The sequence below is a fragment of the Nanorana parkeri genome, unplaced genomic scaffold (assembly GCF_000935625.1).
Source record: "Nanorana parkeri isolate BGI_ZX_2015 unplaced genomic scaffold, ASM93562v1 scaffold867, whole genome shotgun sequence".
Classification (NCBI taxonomy): Eukaryota; Metazoa; Chordata; class Amphibia; order Anura; family Dicroglossidae; genus Nanorana; species Nanorana parkeri.
In genome coordinates, this window is record NW_017307135.1 from 272764 (window position 1) to 288027 (window position 15264).

At 41.8% G+C, this 15264-nt stretch overlaps 1 long non-coding RNA gene across 1 annotated transcript in view; it reads right to left on the reverse strand.

Moving 5' to 3' along the window:
- LOC108794563 overlaps positions 1–11458 on the reverse strand; it is a 15622-nt gene extending 4164 nt beyond the window's left edge. Inside the window, exons 1-2 of the long non-coding RNA XR_001941717.1 lie at positions 11448–11458; positions 5691–5696 (exon numbers count right to left, since the gene is read on the reverse strand). This is a non-coding gene — a long non-coding RNA (uncharacterized LOC108794563). The remainder of the gene's footprint in view (positions 1–5690; positions 5697–11447) is intronic.
- Between the last annotated feature and the right edge of the window lie 3806 nt (positions 11459–15264).

A 15264-nucleotide genomic window follows, 5' to 3' on the forward strand; every position in this document is an offset into this window, starting at 1 on the left:
GGGGAGGGATGGTCTTCTGGGCAAAATAATGGCACCTGGGTACCTGCCACTGTCATGTAACAGAGGTCATAAAACTTGCACTAGGAGCTGATTCTGTGAGCTGGAATGGGAGCAGCTGCAATGCTGGCATTAGGACCCTGAGGATGGTTAGGATTTGGGGACATTTTTTCTTTCTCTCGGGCAGCAGATACATTAAAAAAGTCCAACACTGCAGAGCTCAGGGGATCCGCCCCTGGCGAGAGAAGTGGCCTGTACATGTAGGGCAGTGCCACCAGCTGGATTAGAATTGCTTCTTCTTTCTTCCTCCGGTCCTCTGCAAGCTGCCTCTTCCCCTTCAATGGGGTTTACATCTAAGTTTGAGTTCCATTGATTTCAAGCAGAATTTGACAAACCTGCAACTCAAAGCATCCCTAATTATCACAGGGTCTCTAAAAAAATTTGCTGGAATAGCTACTAAGAGGTCAGTTCTTTTGTTGGTAGGCATGTTGCCAGAGCTACACCTCCCAAGATCCTTTTCCCTACATACAGTGTTTAGGCAGGCTCTTGGGAGTCAAGGCAGCAGCATTGTTTTTCTGTGAAAAAAATTAGTGTATGCATATGAAGAGGGACAAAGAGATCCAGCAGCAGGGCTGACAGTGCTACTTGGGAATTCAGTGGAACAAAGGCACTATGTTGTCACCCAAACAGGAAGTTAGGAGTACACTAAATGTTTGGCAGTTTAGCTTGCTTTTTTATTTTGGCTAGACATACACTTGGTAGTATAACTCCAACCAATTTGTTTTCTTTTGCATAGAGTAGTAAAGGGTAAAAACCTCTCGGGTTTTATTTGCTGTCTGAGGCCTCACTGGCAACATTATGCTTCCTATCCCAGTGACAGCATTATCAACTGGACAGCAAATAAGGCACAATTTTCAACTGGACGATTCTTCTTCAAATCCTCTTGTATACTAAAAACTGTGTTATTGTTGTCTGTGTTTATCTCGGAGATTTCTCCTCACATCTGACACTTCCCCACTCTCCAAAACTGACTTATGGTTTTTGCTGGGAAACCAATGCATGGCCACCAACAAAATGAACAACGTCTCTGCAGCATTCTATTTAATGCAGCGCATTACACTGCATGTCATTTGTGCAGCAGGCTGCTGTACTTTGCATTAGGGCACAGTTTTAAATAATTGTATTCATTATTGTTTGTTAACATGCTTTGCAGTAATGCATAGGTGTGAGACCATCCTAGAATACACTGAGTGGCCAGATTATTATGACCACCCCACCAGTACTTCGTTGGACCACCTTTTGCCTTCAATACTGCGGCGATTCTTCTTGGCATTGACTCCACGAGATGTTGAAAGGTGATGCGAGGAATCGGACACCATGCCTGATGAATAGCACTGTCCAGTTCTGTGATATTTGATGGTTGTGGAACCAGCTGCCTGATGGCTCTTTCAACTTCGTCCCACAAATGCCTAATTGGATTGAGATCTGGTGATTGTGGGGGCCACCTAAGCAAGGTAAAGTCTCCCTCATGTTCTTGAAACCACTCCTGCGCAATACGAGCACCGTGGCATGGCGCATTGTCTTGTTGGAAGAAGCCATCTCCATTGGGATACGCCATCAACATGATAGGATGAACTTGATCAGCAACGATACTTTGGTATGTTGTGCTATTCAGTGTTCCACACGAATTAAAGGGCCCAAATCATGCCAGGAAAACATGCCCCAAACCATAACACTGCCCCCACCAGCTTGAAGAGTTGTACTCATGCATGTGGGGTGCATGCTTTCATGCTGTTTCCCGCCAAATTATCACTCTGCCATCTGCATGATGCAACTGGAAACGTGATTCATCGGTTCACATGACTTTTTTCCAATGCTCACATGTCCAATCCTTGTTTTCCTGTGCGAATTGGAGACGTTTTATCTTGTTAACTGCAGATAGCAAAGGTGTTCGAACAGACCTTTGGCTTCCATATCCCATACGATGCAGTGTACGGCGAACAGTGAGTTCAGAGATAATTTGAGAGGATCCCTGATTAAGATCTGCAGTCATTTGATGCACTGTTGCCCTTCTGTTGTCTTGTACCAGTCTTGCCACTCTCTGTTCTGCCCTAACATTGACTAGTCGCTGACGGCCACAATTCGCACGTTCAGACCCAGATTTTCGGCCCACAGTCCAGTCTTTAAACACTTTAACAACAGTTGCTCTTGAACATTTAACGAATTCTGCTGTTTTGCTGATACTCGCTCCATGGCTCCGAGCGCCAACAATCATCCCACTTTCAAAGGCTGTTCTTTACCTGTATCTTCAGAAAAAAATCACTTCTACTGTCGTGGTAAACAACCTGTTTCCCTATTTATAATAGGCTGGCCCTCTAGCAACTTCAGCGCGAAATTCTAGCTAATTATAGCTAATTTGCCTACAAACATCAGGTGGTCATAATAATCTGGCCACTCAGTGTATATGCACTTGGATGTGTTGCTTTGGAAGCTGGTGTTACATTTAACCAAGAAGACTATAGTAAAGGGTAAATGACTTTGGTTAGCACAATAAGCACCCACCCAAATTGCTAACTGTATACTGTACCTTAGAAACAGGAATAGAAAGGGGCACAGAGCAGGGCACAGAGCAGGGAACAAAGTCTTTTACTTTTCTAAAAGTGATGCATCCTGCTTCGCTGCCCTTGGGCTTGAACCATAAAAAAACAAGTCAGCAAAGGCAGAGCCCATATTTCTATTATCAAATGTTACCATTCAGTTACATTTTTTTAATATTAGGAGCATGGTAATTTTTACTCTTCTATTGGAACAGACATTGCATTCAGGCAGATTGTTAGATTAGTGCAAAAGGTTAACAGAAACAGAGTACAGGTCTTAGAATAAAAAGTTTATTGTTGGAATGGGGTGGTAAGTAGTCAATTAAGAATCTCACCACATCAAAACTGTGGCTTAAGCTGACTTGTGGTTTTGACGCTGTGATAAAAGGTGTCTTGCCAAAGTTGCCTTCCAGGCAAACCGCATCAAGACTGCAGAATGCATTTTTGTGTGCTGTTGCAGTATCAGTAGCTCAGGAACTCAATAAAAAGTCCAAGTTAGAAATTGAGCCATTACTAAATCACAAAGTTAGACAATAGGCCAAGTATGAGCAGTATTTAGTGAGTTTAAATTGGCTGTGCTATTTCTAGTAAATTTACTGCACTTTTAGGGCTTCACAATTAGGGGCGCGAACAGCCAGCCCAACGCCCTGATAGTTTGTGTGTTCGCCGAACACACAACCTAGCGATGTTCGAGCAGAACTCTTGGTCGACTCGAACATCGAGCACAACACTAATCAGCAGTCCTGTTACATAGAGTGAGTCACATGATCCTCTATACCTGGAAGTACCAGATTTTTTTTCTGTCCTCCCAGCAGCTAAACTAAGCAGCAGGTTAGTAAAGAAAAGTGAGCATGTGTTGTTGATGAGGGGGGCAATAAAGCAAATGTGTTCCTTTGACTTGCATGTGCAAATAATAAGTTAGTTTTCAAGAACGTATGCTATTTGTTGTCACTTGGTAATGTAAATAAGAAAAAAAAAAACCTGCTAGCAAACGAGCTTGCACTAGCAAACATACATAATTGCGAGGGAAAAAAAATCTAGGAAAGCCTTTGCGATCACACCTAGTAAATGTCGCTGGAAATGAGGACACTGGATTGTCCAGCTGGTGGTGTGAGCTCGTGCACTAACACACCTGGCTCTGTGCTGCCTAAGCTGCTATGCCAAGTGTGTGCTTTTAAATGCTAACAATGGCTGCCTAGCCAAGGCTTGTTGTTGTGAGACATGAACCCTGGCACACACCTTTCTTTGTGTACAAAATGAAAAACAATTTGATCCTTGAGCAGCTCCCCGGATGTATCTCATGTACCCCGCCTAGTGAGAGTATGTTATTTTGGTTTGCATAGCCAAGGTGTCTTTTACACCTGGAGGCTGTGTTTGCTCATAGAAGCTGTTAACAAAGGTCACACGGGTTGTCGTACCAACTGGATTCCTATGGGAACCATTGCAGAGCTCTGAATGCTATGTTGTCTTAACTGTATTTGTCTTCCTGCTTTGTTTGTGTCTTGTGTATTTTTGGTATCTCAATAGAGTGTGTTCAGGAAACCGCACCTGCTTATGATTTCCATGGCTTAGCTTGAGCAGATGAAGTCATCTAGGGCACCATCTCCAGACTGTAGCAACTTGTCTGTAGCTAGATCTTAACCGAAACTTGGAGTGTACTTCTGTATAAACATCTATATAAACTTTGCTATATTGTGAAAAAGTCTGGGATTAAAATATACGCCAACCATTAATAAATAAAACATTTTTTTGATAGAGTGTGAAAAGGGTGGGTTCTTTTTTTCTAGTTTTTATGCTGTCTATGTTTCTAGTGGGGAAATCCACCACAATTGTCACCCGGACAAAAAAGGATGGGAAATCTATACTTTTACGGTTGATGGGAAATGGTTCAATAAGGACGCCTTTTCCAGTGACACCTGTTAAAGGGAATTTCCTCTTACTTAATTCACTCTCATTACATGTTGTGCGGACCAGGAAATGTGGGGAAATCTCCCCAATGGGCCAAAAAAACAAAAACTGATAGGTTTTTCCAACCATTCCCTACTCTAAATTTAAAAAACAAAATGTCAAAAGATACACTTTGAAGCATTAGTGTAGGACTATGAAAGCTGACGTTTCTGACTTGTTTTTGAAAGTCAAACAACTACTTGCTAATCAATGACTTACCAGGTAATAAGGGATGGATAAGGATGAGCTGGCCCATAGACACTAGGGATTGGTTGGACACTAGACATGTAAGATTCGTTTCATTCTGAATTGAAATTCGGACTTATATCGGCATATTCAGACGTTCGAATGGATCAGAATTTCCTAATGGATAAAATAACCAATTTAAACTAATACAAATTTTGCAGTACCAAAAATTCAGATGCATCAAAATTTTCTAAAATGAACTGAAAGGTGTTAGACAATCCCCCCCCCAAAATAAGTGTGTGGTCCCCCTCAAAATTCATACCAGGCCGTTAGGGTAAAAAACAAAACGTGGGGTACCCCCCCAAACTCCCTTACCAGACCCTTACACGGCTCAACATTGGGGGGATGCTTTGCCAGGGAGGGATTTTCCATCTTTATGAAAGGAGGCACCATGATTCAAATCCCCCCTGCCTGCCGGCCCCCTTCAATCACTGAGCCAGGGTTGTGAGTCCTTGTCCTCATCAACATAGGGATAAGATGCTTTGCCAGGGACACCCCCAGCAAAGCATCCTCCCTATGTTGATGGCATGTGGCCTGGTATTGTGCAGTAGGGGGGCCACGTGGTTGTCCCTCCATTTCCTGATTTGCCAAGGGTGTGGTAGGAGATTTTAGGGGTATCCCATGCTTTTTTTGTGGTGATTGTGCCATAAATATCGGATCCATCAGAAATCCGAATAACGAATATCAGACTGATCCGAATTTCACATCCAATAACGAAAACGAAAAAAAAAGAAATTTGATACAGGAGATTGTTACCTAATGGCACTTTTGACCAAGACCTTGTATCATGTACAGAATACAGCAGATCTATATGATATGTAGAGAATAACACAATTCAGGATCTAAACTAGTTTTGGCCTCTTTCTCTAATTGATCCCACAGACAGATTGGATTTAGGACTACTAATTTCTGCCACCAAGGCCAACTGTTTTTTGATGGACCAGTCCCCTCATCCTTGCATTAACAAGATGAAAGTCATAGACATAATACACCCCAAGCCTGTGGATGGAGAGACTAAAACAGATGGTATGTCAAGTCTGCTTATGTACACCTAGAATGGACAACTAGAAGAGTAGGGCATACTGTAACTCTACTCTGCTAGCAGTCTGGGTCTAGGCTTACCTACTAAATTATTTTCTACTCACAAAAATGCACAAACTGCCAAGATATGAACATAAAGGACCCATCCAGTTTATAATTGCAGGCATGGCAAGATGATGTGTGGAAGACTACATTCCACACCTCGTGTCCTTGCTACCCAAGGCTATGGCTTATGTTGGGTATGTAGAAATCCAGTCTTGTTTAGGCACCCTTAAAGTGTTCTTTAGAAAGATACTGATAAATATGAGAAGACGGTCACTTCTAATAGTTTACACTTATTTATAATAGCAAATAAGAAAGCCCTATGTCTATATTTTAAGCTTTAGCTGAAAAAGAGGAACTTTAGGCAGCAAAGTCACTCTTTCATTCAAACACATTTTCAGAATAAAATCAGCAGGGTTCGGAAACAGCGCACAAAACTTCCTGTGTTATCTCAAGGAGTCTAATTAGTCTTCCTAGTTCTTATCTTAGGACTACAGATCAATTAATGCTTATGTTGTGAAGATGAAAAGAAGGGGCACGATTTATTAGTATAGCAAAAAACAACTGGGCAGGGATGACCCCATTCAGTCCATAAAAACAGTGTGTGTTGTCAGCCCACATCAGAACTTAGGAACATGATTCTTTCTGTACTTGCAGAATATTTAGAGGAATAAAAATGGGGAAATATGTATGTATTGCAGAGATGTACTGCATCTTTTTTTTTTCCCTCTGACAAATGGCAAGAGAATATGTACCTTTTCTTACCCAAAAGGGAATGGTTGTTTTTCTTATCAAAAGAGAAATGATTGAACTGGCCTGAGGAGCCTACAGTGTGACTCTAGATGTAGAACTTGCAGAAGCACATTTCTCATCAATACAACTCAAGCCTCACATACTGTGATAGGATTAAGTCACATGTCTAATTTGCAGTGACTTTGGCTGGTAACAAGTGTGGAAGTTATGGATGTAGTGCAGTGAAGTGACAAATGTTCAGTCAGGGTTCTCTTGAAGGCTATGAGGCAAAAGTATACATTGTTTTTCTGGTTAGCAATCCATGATACTTCATGGAGACTGTAGCAACAAGCCCCCTGTGAAGTCCTTCTTAAACCCATTAGGGCAAGGTAGGCATGCTTGACTTACTGATTTCAAAGAAACAGAGCTGTTTCCACACAAGGATTAAAAGAGTGAAGTTGTTAAAATTAATTTTTATCTTACACCTACATGAGCAGTTCTGTGACTTTCCTTACAATAAGTCAAGATCCCTGGTATGCTACCAATTTATATACTACTGGGAATCAGTAGTTCAGTATGGTTTGTAATGGAAAGTGTGAGTATGTAACGGTTCCTATAAATGTAGCCTATAAATGGGCCTTGGTGAGCACAGCAAGGATATTGGACATGATTATTTCTTAGAAGAACTTAGAGCCTGTTGGTCATACCAACCTCAATAATCTCCAACCATATCCAATGAGTCTCATTGGAAATGACCCATGTAAGAGTATTAGCCTATGGAGTCACTTATCAAGGAAACCTTCTCACATCTCAGTCATCTCTGTTGCTTCACAACATATCCAATTTTCTAACAATGTCTGGTATTAGTCATCCCCTGGCTCTCACCACATGATGCAGAATCTTTTAATTGGTAAATGAATGCTCCATGGACCACATTCTCACAATAATTTGCAGTTCTTTCAGTATTTATGGATAGTTACTGAACTCAAAGTGACCGAATAAAGTTACCAACTGAGAATGTGCACCTGACAGTTAAAGGAATTGCATTGTTCTTATAGGATCTCATTCCAGCAAGTTAGATTGCTCAGTGAGTGCTTCCCCGGGGCAGTGTTAGAAGAATTTGTCCCAAAAAACGACAGTGAATTTCTTGACTTGTGATTGTGCCTAAGCAATTCAAGTAGTACTGTATTGAAAAAAACTGCCACTGTTCATATCTCTTATTCCAGTGATTATGGCTACATTACTTAAAGGAGAACTATGAGGTGAGTGCTTTTCACTCACCTCATAGTTCTAGCCGACCTGTGACAATGAGACTGTCACAGGTCGGCTCAGTAGATCGGGAGGTGAGCGAACACATACCGGCGTTCGCTCACCTCTCGATCCTGTCACGGCTGGATTCCACCCTCCCCGCTCCGATCCGCCAGCGTTGACTGGTGGATCGGACAGTTCTAGAGTGACAATGCCATTCCTCCATAGAAACAGTATGATGAGTGAACATTGTTCCACTAGAACAGGAAGAATGTTACTGGCAGGATCACCAGGTACAAAATAAAGGAAAAATACCTGAAAGGAGAAATCTAATGCAGCATCAGATCTGCACAACACAGCCTCACCACATCTAAATAATGGTAAGCTGCAATATATTACATTTTTGATTTTTTGGCTTAGATATGCTTTATTACCTGCTATGAGTACACAGGAACTCCAAAACCTGCGTAAGCCTACTTTGTTCATCTCCTTGCTGGAAACTGAGGCTGCTTATCAATTTAAAGGACCAATTATGAAGTTGCAGGGGGATGGCCTGTTCACACAATCTCCAGACCAGGACATTTTTTTATCTGCACCAAAAATGCATACACAGTAATTACAATGGTCTTAAATGAGGCTAGGTTACACCATTGCGTTAAGTTATAGAGCATTTTGAAAGTACAGCATGCTGCATTTTTTCACACTGGAACGCACAGAAATGTATGTAAGCGCAACAGAACATACTGGAACGCTCAAGCAAAACCAATTTAAAAAAGCACCATCAGAAACGTGCATAAATACAGACTGGTATGAAGCTGGTGTGAACAAGCCCTAAAGAAGGTCACAATTTGCATATCAGCGGACCCTTGATTTTAGTAGTACTTGGCTGATTGAGCAGGTAATAAAAGATACATGTAAGCCTCAGGCAGCACATTGGCTTAAAGGTTAGTTCTTATGGCTTGCAGCACTGGGGTTGCTGGTTTGAAGCTCAACTAAGGCACTATCTGCATGTAGTTTGCATGTTTTCCCTGTGCCTATATGGATTTCCTCTGGTTACTGTGGTTTCTTCCCACATTCCAAAGACATGCTGGTAGGTACCATCAAAATTGGCCCTAGTATGTGTATATAAATTGGCATGCACAGTGCATATGTGTTATCATATTTAAGACTGTGTAAATGGTGAGGGCTGAGGAAAGAGCTGGTGACCTACCTCATAGAAAACCCACTAAAAAGGTTCTATGGAAAAGTTTCTCAAGTGTATCACACATGGTACCCAGAGAGCTGGCCCACAGAATTACAGAAAGTCAGTTACAACTGAATGTATATCACACATACACAAGCCACAGAGTGCCTGCACTTCATTTAGATTGCTATTCCAGATTTGTTTGCAATGGAAGGGGTCGCTGTAACACCATGCTCCATATAGAGTGGTAGTTTGGTCACTTTAATATTGCTTGAAAACGACACTGAATGGAATTTATCAAAATTAGAGCAGACAAAATCTGGAGCAGCTGTGCATGGCAACCAATCAGCCTCTCTCTTTCATTTTCAAATCCTAAAGGTGCCCATACAGTGCACAATTCTCGTACGAGAATTGCTGGAAATCCCGCGATCGTACAAGAATCGTGCAGCGTGAATGAAGACGTGCGACCGTTTCTACTGTGCGGTCGCACGTCTTTTGTCTAAGGAGCACGCTAGAAAACCAGCCGAAAATGGTTTGAATGATGCTCGGGAGACAAATGCCGAACGGGCCGGTGTGCGCACACTGCCCGTTCAGCATTGCAGTCATCGGAAGCCCGCCCCCCTGAGGGTGATGATCGCAAGCACGATCTGCCTGTCCAAGATGGGCAGATCGTACTTTTTTTAATTACTTTACAACCATCGCATGACTAAGGTCTTGCGATGGTTGTAAAGTGTATGGCCACCTTAACTGATCAAACTGAAGAGAGAAGCTGATTGGTTGCCATGCACAGCTGCTCCAGGTTTTGTCTGCTCCAGTTTTAATAAATCCAGCCCCAATGTATATGCTTGAGTTCCTTAGTAAAACCATTGCAATTATATCAGTGCTTACACAGACCAACGTTTTATTTCTGATTACTGGCTCTTATTTTTTTATGTATTTTTGGGTTTATTGAGAATTCATCATTGCATGATAGGCAGACTTTAGATCATGAAGCTAACAAGACATGATGCACACTGTACAAAATGTTAGAGTTTATCGAAATGTCTATCAGTATTCAAACATAGCTGGCGGAAGTGTGAGTGTTCATATCAGAGTGTTACCTATTACCGTATTTATTCACAAACATTCATCAGTCACATGGTTTTGTTTAATCATATCCTCACTGGTACAAAGGAAAAAGCACTCCATTACCAAGGAACCACAATAGTCCTCCCAGCTGATTGTACATCTAATATTCAATAATGAGATCTCACCATTTAAAGGTACACCCACATCAAAATTTAAAATGAATCCCAAACTCCAGCCTCACCGTTAGATGGGTTTAAGGCTTGGGTCACACCGTCACACCTAGATATTTTTGATCAGTTGGAAAAGCGCTTTCAAACGCCCAACCCAAGAAATCCCATGATTTTCAATGGCCCCTGTACACACCTGAGCAGTAAAACGGCAGCAGGAAAATGCCAAACGCCCGAAAAGGTACATGAGCTACTTTGGGTGGTTAACAGCGTGTTTTTCCTACCATAGACTTAAAGGAGAACTATGGGGTCAGTGTTTTTCCCCATAGTTCTCCTTAGGGTAACGGGAGGACACAAACTAGCGTCCTCCAGGAAACACCATTAAACATGCGGCAGAAGCATGTTGCACATTGTCATGCGTGGTTTTTGTGAGTTTGTACACGCGTTCATTCATTGGCCGCAATGTTTCTTAAGCTGCCAGTCAAAACGTGTGTTCTCATGTACGCGCTTTTTCACAAGCGTCAAAACGCGCATAAACACACAAATAGTGGTGTGAACCCAGCCTTAAACTTTAAAATGCACAAAGGGAAGATGAACCATCTACTCACTTGTTTAGTTAGTGCACCTGTTCACCCCAATTCCATTTGTTCATAATCTTATAATCCTCAAATGTGACTGGTTGTGACCCTGGACCACTCACTGCAAATTCCTTTAAAGAGACTCTGCCACCTTGACAGTATCATTGCAATGGCCAGTTTCAATGCAATGGGACCCCTTGACCCACTGATACTCACCTTGCCAGCTAGCAGTGCAGACACACCCTTGGACACACCCCTGACGTCACATGACATCAAAAAAACCAAACAGCTGTGAACAATGGAGTCATTAGAAAGACAAGCTTCTATTCACCAATTTCAAGTCAAGAAGCCCCAATTTCAAGTGAAAGAAATTGGTGAATAGAAGCTTGTCTTTCTAATGACTCCATTGTTCACAGCTGTTTGGTTTTTTGACGTCATGTGACGTCAGGGGTGTGTCCAAGGGTGTGTCTGCACTGCTTTATGTCTATTTAAACCCTCTCTGTTCTTATCATTGTGTCATTGCTATGCCTGATGAAGGGACCCTGTGTGGCCCCGAAAGCGCTTGTGTAACTGACATGAGTTTGCAATAAAATCTACGAACTTTGATCCTATAAGGATTTGGTGTGCTGGTGACGTTTCTGCAATTATGGGGAGCATGTGACCTCATACCATGTGACACTGAGTCTGACAGTCAATTACTAGGCCCTAACTCTGACAGGACAGAAGGAGTATTGCTGCTCCCCTGGGTATGTTTGTGCCAGCTGCAATGCAGGAAGGAACTGTGGGGGAACGCTGGCAAGGTGAGTATTATTGGGTTAAAGGGGCTCCTTTGCACTATCAATTTGATACTATTACAAGGGGACTGTATTATTTTTTTTCTTAAATCCAATATGAATACGTTTCTCTCAGCCACCAATCAGGTTCAGAGCTGCCTTTGACGTTTGAATGATTGATGATAAAACTTTTTTTTTTAATCTTGGATTAAGTATTTTGCATAGATCTACTCCAGTTCTGGTGACCACTCAAAATTTGACATATTCTTTCACTTTAAAGGTCACCAGGACAAATAGAGTGGGTGAATCTCCCTAAAGGGGCACAGACAGCAATAAATAAGCAGGACACTGGCTCCTGTAATGCTGGGACAAGTGTCCAACCCCTTGCTTGACCTGGCATCAGGACAAGATAAAGCTACGCAGAACATTGGCGGTTTTTGAGACAGGCTTCGGTGGAGGTGCAATTGGCCCACAGATATTGCCGATAAAAACGGCTTAGTTTGTTACCTACTGGGGCTTCTTGACTACAAAGCATATTTTTTACAAAGGTAATCTGCCCCTTTAAAGTAGCTGCCAGGTTTTATTGCTCTCTGTGTCCCCGTTAAGGAGATTTACCTTCCATATTTGTCCTGGTGACCTTAAAGTGAAAGAATATCTCACATTTTGAATGGTCACCAGAACTGGAATAGGTCTATCCAAAAAACTTCATCCAAGATAAAAAAAAGTTTTAGCTTCATTTCTACTTTAACTTTCTCTTTATGGTTGCTGTATCACCGATTATTGAAACTTCAAAGGCAGGTCTGAACCTGATTGGTGGCTGAGAGAAACGTATTCATATTGGATTTAAAAAAAAAAACAAAAACACTATCACCTTGCCTTTTCGAGGAACAGTAACAAAGTGACAGTGCAGAGGAGCTACTTCAACCCAATAAAACTTCCCTACTGCTCCTTTCTCCATCACAGCTGGCACTAACATACCCAGGGGAGCAGCAATGTTACTGTCCTAGCTGTCACAGAATTACGGCCTGGTGATTGATTGCCAGACTCAGTGTCACAGCAGGGGATTTGTCCATGAACGTTTGTAAGAATTGATGGAGGAATCTGTTCTATTTTTTTCATTCAGCCCACTGGTTGAATGAAAAAAAAATAGACCCATGTATACCCAGCTTAAGTTCACATTGGTGAAAAGGAGAAATATTAAGGAAATTAAAGTACAGTAAAGTCAAGCCTTAAAATAATGAATTCAAGGAAGAATTCAATATTTTGACCATGTGGATGTTGCTGGAAAACAACCCCAATAGAAAGCCTTTGCTCCTCAGTAGAGCTGGTGTGCCTGCTATCTCCCATTGGGAGCACAGGCAGCGAATATGTGATAGGAATTGGATTGTGTCATATAGTGCACTGTATATGTAATATCTAGGTGTGTAAAGGGGCAGGAGGAACCAGACACATCACTTTGGTGAGTTAAAGATAACTTTTATTTAACTTCAGTGAAATAGGAACAGCTTCTGCCAAAACAATCAAAACTTATTAAAGGAACAATAAGGTAACTCACTGCTATGTGAGCATTGCACAACTGAGTTTTGCAATCATGGATAAGAAAGGTACCCCAACTACCCAAATCATACAGGCAGGACATTTTACTAGCTAGGCTATATGAATTCCCCACTCCACTGCCTCCACCATGCAGATCCTGACACAAGCTGCACCACAAATTATACTGCACATTATCATGGTTGCTCTCCCCATGAAGCTTGTCTCATACTCAACCTTTCATAGGTAGTTATTCAGGTTTACCTCTTGCTGATACCTAAAAACCTAGGGCTCCTAAATCCCATGAGCCATTGCAAGATTCTCACAGCCACAGGCATGACTCCCAGAGACAGATGCATTATGCTGGAGGGCCGGAGGATCCTCACCCCTGCTAAAAAGGCTTGTTTCCAAACAAGAGGACCAGGCCCTTGTACTCCTCACTCCAATAAGAACAGGTTCCTATGATGCCAGGAATATGTCCTAAACACCCTGTAATCATGTGCAGGGCCAGATTTCCCACAACGCCTCCGAGGCCCGGCCTCGGGGCGGAAGGGAGCAGAGGGATGGCAGGGGTGTGGAATCTCCCGATGCCCAGACGGTGGGTGGGTAGTTGTTTTCTACATTTAGCCCTGCTTTGGGTGTATTGGGAGGGAGGGGAACGCATTGAGACAGCAGAGAGAGTTAATCCGGCCCTGATGTGCATCTGCAAAGGTGACCTGTTTACAAACACAGTAAGTAGATCTCCATTGGATGACTAGTGTGTATGGACTTCCACTTTTGTGTATTGTGTGTTATTGTGTGTTACATTTGTATCAGTCTGGAAGTCAGTCTGTATCCAGTAATAGTAATAGCTTCTTTGCTATGCTTGCACTTATCAGAGATAGGTTAGAGACTATTACAAGGAAATGATCAATGGACAGAATGCAACCAGAAATCATCTTTCACTTGTACAGATATGTCTGGAGTAAGATAATTGATTAGACTGTGGTTTTGACTTCATTACTGATCTTTGAACTTTTTTTTAAGGAGTTCTATAATCCTATAGGTCACTAAACATCCATTTGCAAATTATGTTAAATTAGATGTAACCGTAAGTGGATGACATTTGGCTTGCTAAATGCTTGTTTACCCCTTTTTTAATAATCCTTTTTTGTATTTTTGATTTCCAGTGCGCTCTTTTAGATATTCCATGTATACGTGTACCCTCTCCAGTATTGGCTGCACATCATTGCTCTGGAACGGTGTAATGATGGTGACAACTGTAGACCATGGCTGCACAATATGTGTCGGCTCGGCTGCTTGTAGTCTCTACCAGAGGAGCAAGTGAGAGGGTGGAAACCCAGGAGCACAATTGGGAGACATTTGTCACCCTATAATACCTGGTGATCCTGGCATGAAGGTGCATGTTCAGACACCTCGTCTGAACATGCACCTTTATGGCAGGATAACCAGATATTATTTAAATGAAAGCTAACAATTAAAAAACTTTGGGAATACATTTTGAATTTGAATTAACATGTTACAGTGTATATAAGATATTAGTAAATGGGTTTAGATCTACTTTAGGGGTATTTACTAGCATTCACAGATAAAAATCTGCAAGTTTCAGGGATTTGTTTGAACTACATATAGCAACAATGAAAGTTAATATTTTCCAGGCACAAATGACTTTAAGGGGAATTTATCAAAACTGGAGCAGACAAAATCTGGAGCAGCTGTGCACAGCAACCAATCAGCTTCTTTCTTTCATTTTCAAATCTAAGCTGAACAGACTAAAGAGAGAAGCTGATTGGTTGCCATGCACAGCTGCTCCAGATTTTGTTTCCTCAGTTTTGATAAATTCCCCTCTGTGTGTCCAGTAATCCCATAGAAGAATACACCCCACTGTAAAGGCACCTCTATCCTAAATAGGCCAACATATAAAAAATTGGCTGCACATCACAGTGCATGTATGTAAACCTTAACACAATTACCTTCAACCGTGAACTTCTTCTCTTTGCTCCCTTTTGGCCTGTTCAGTATAACATTGGAAGCATTTTGTTATCTTTGCTTGGTAAGTGCAAAAAAATACCTGTTAATCCTGCCAGAAATCCTGGGAGCCAATAACATACA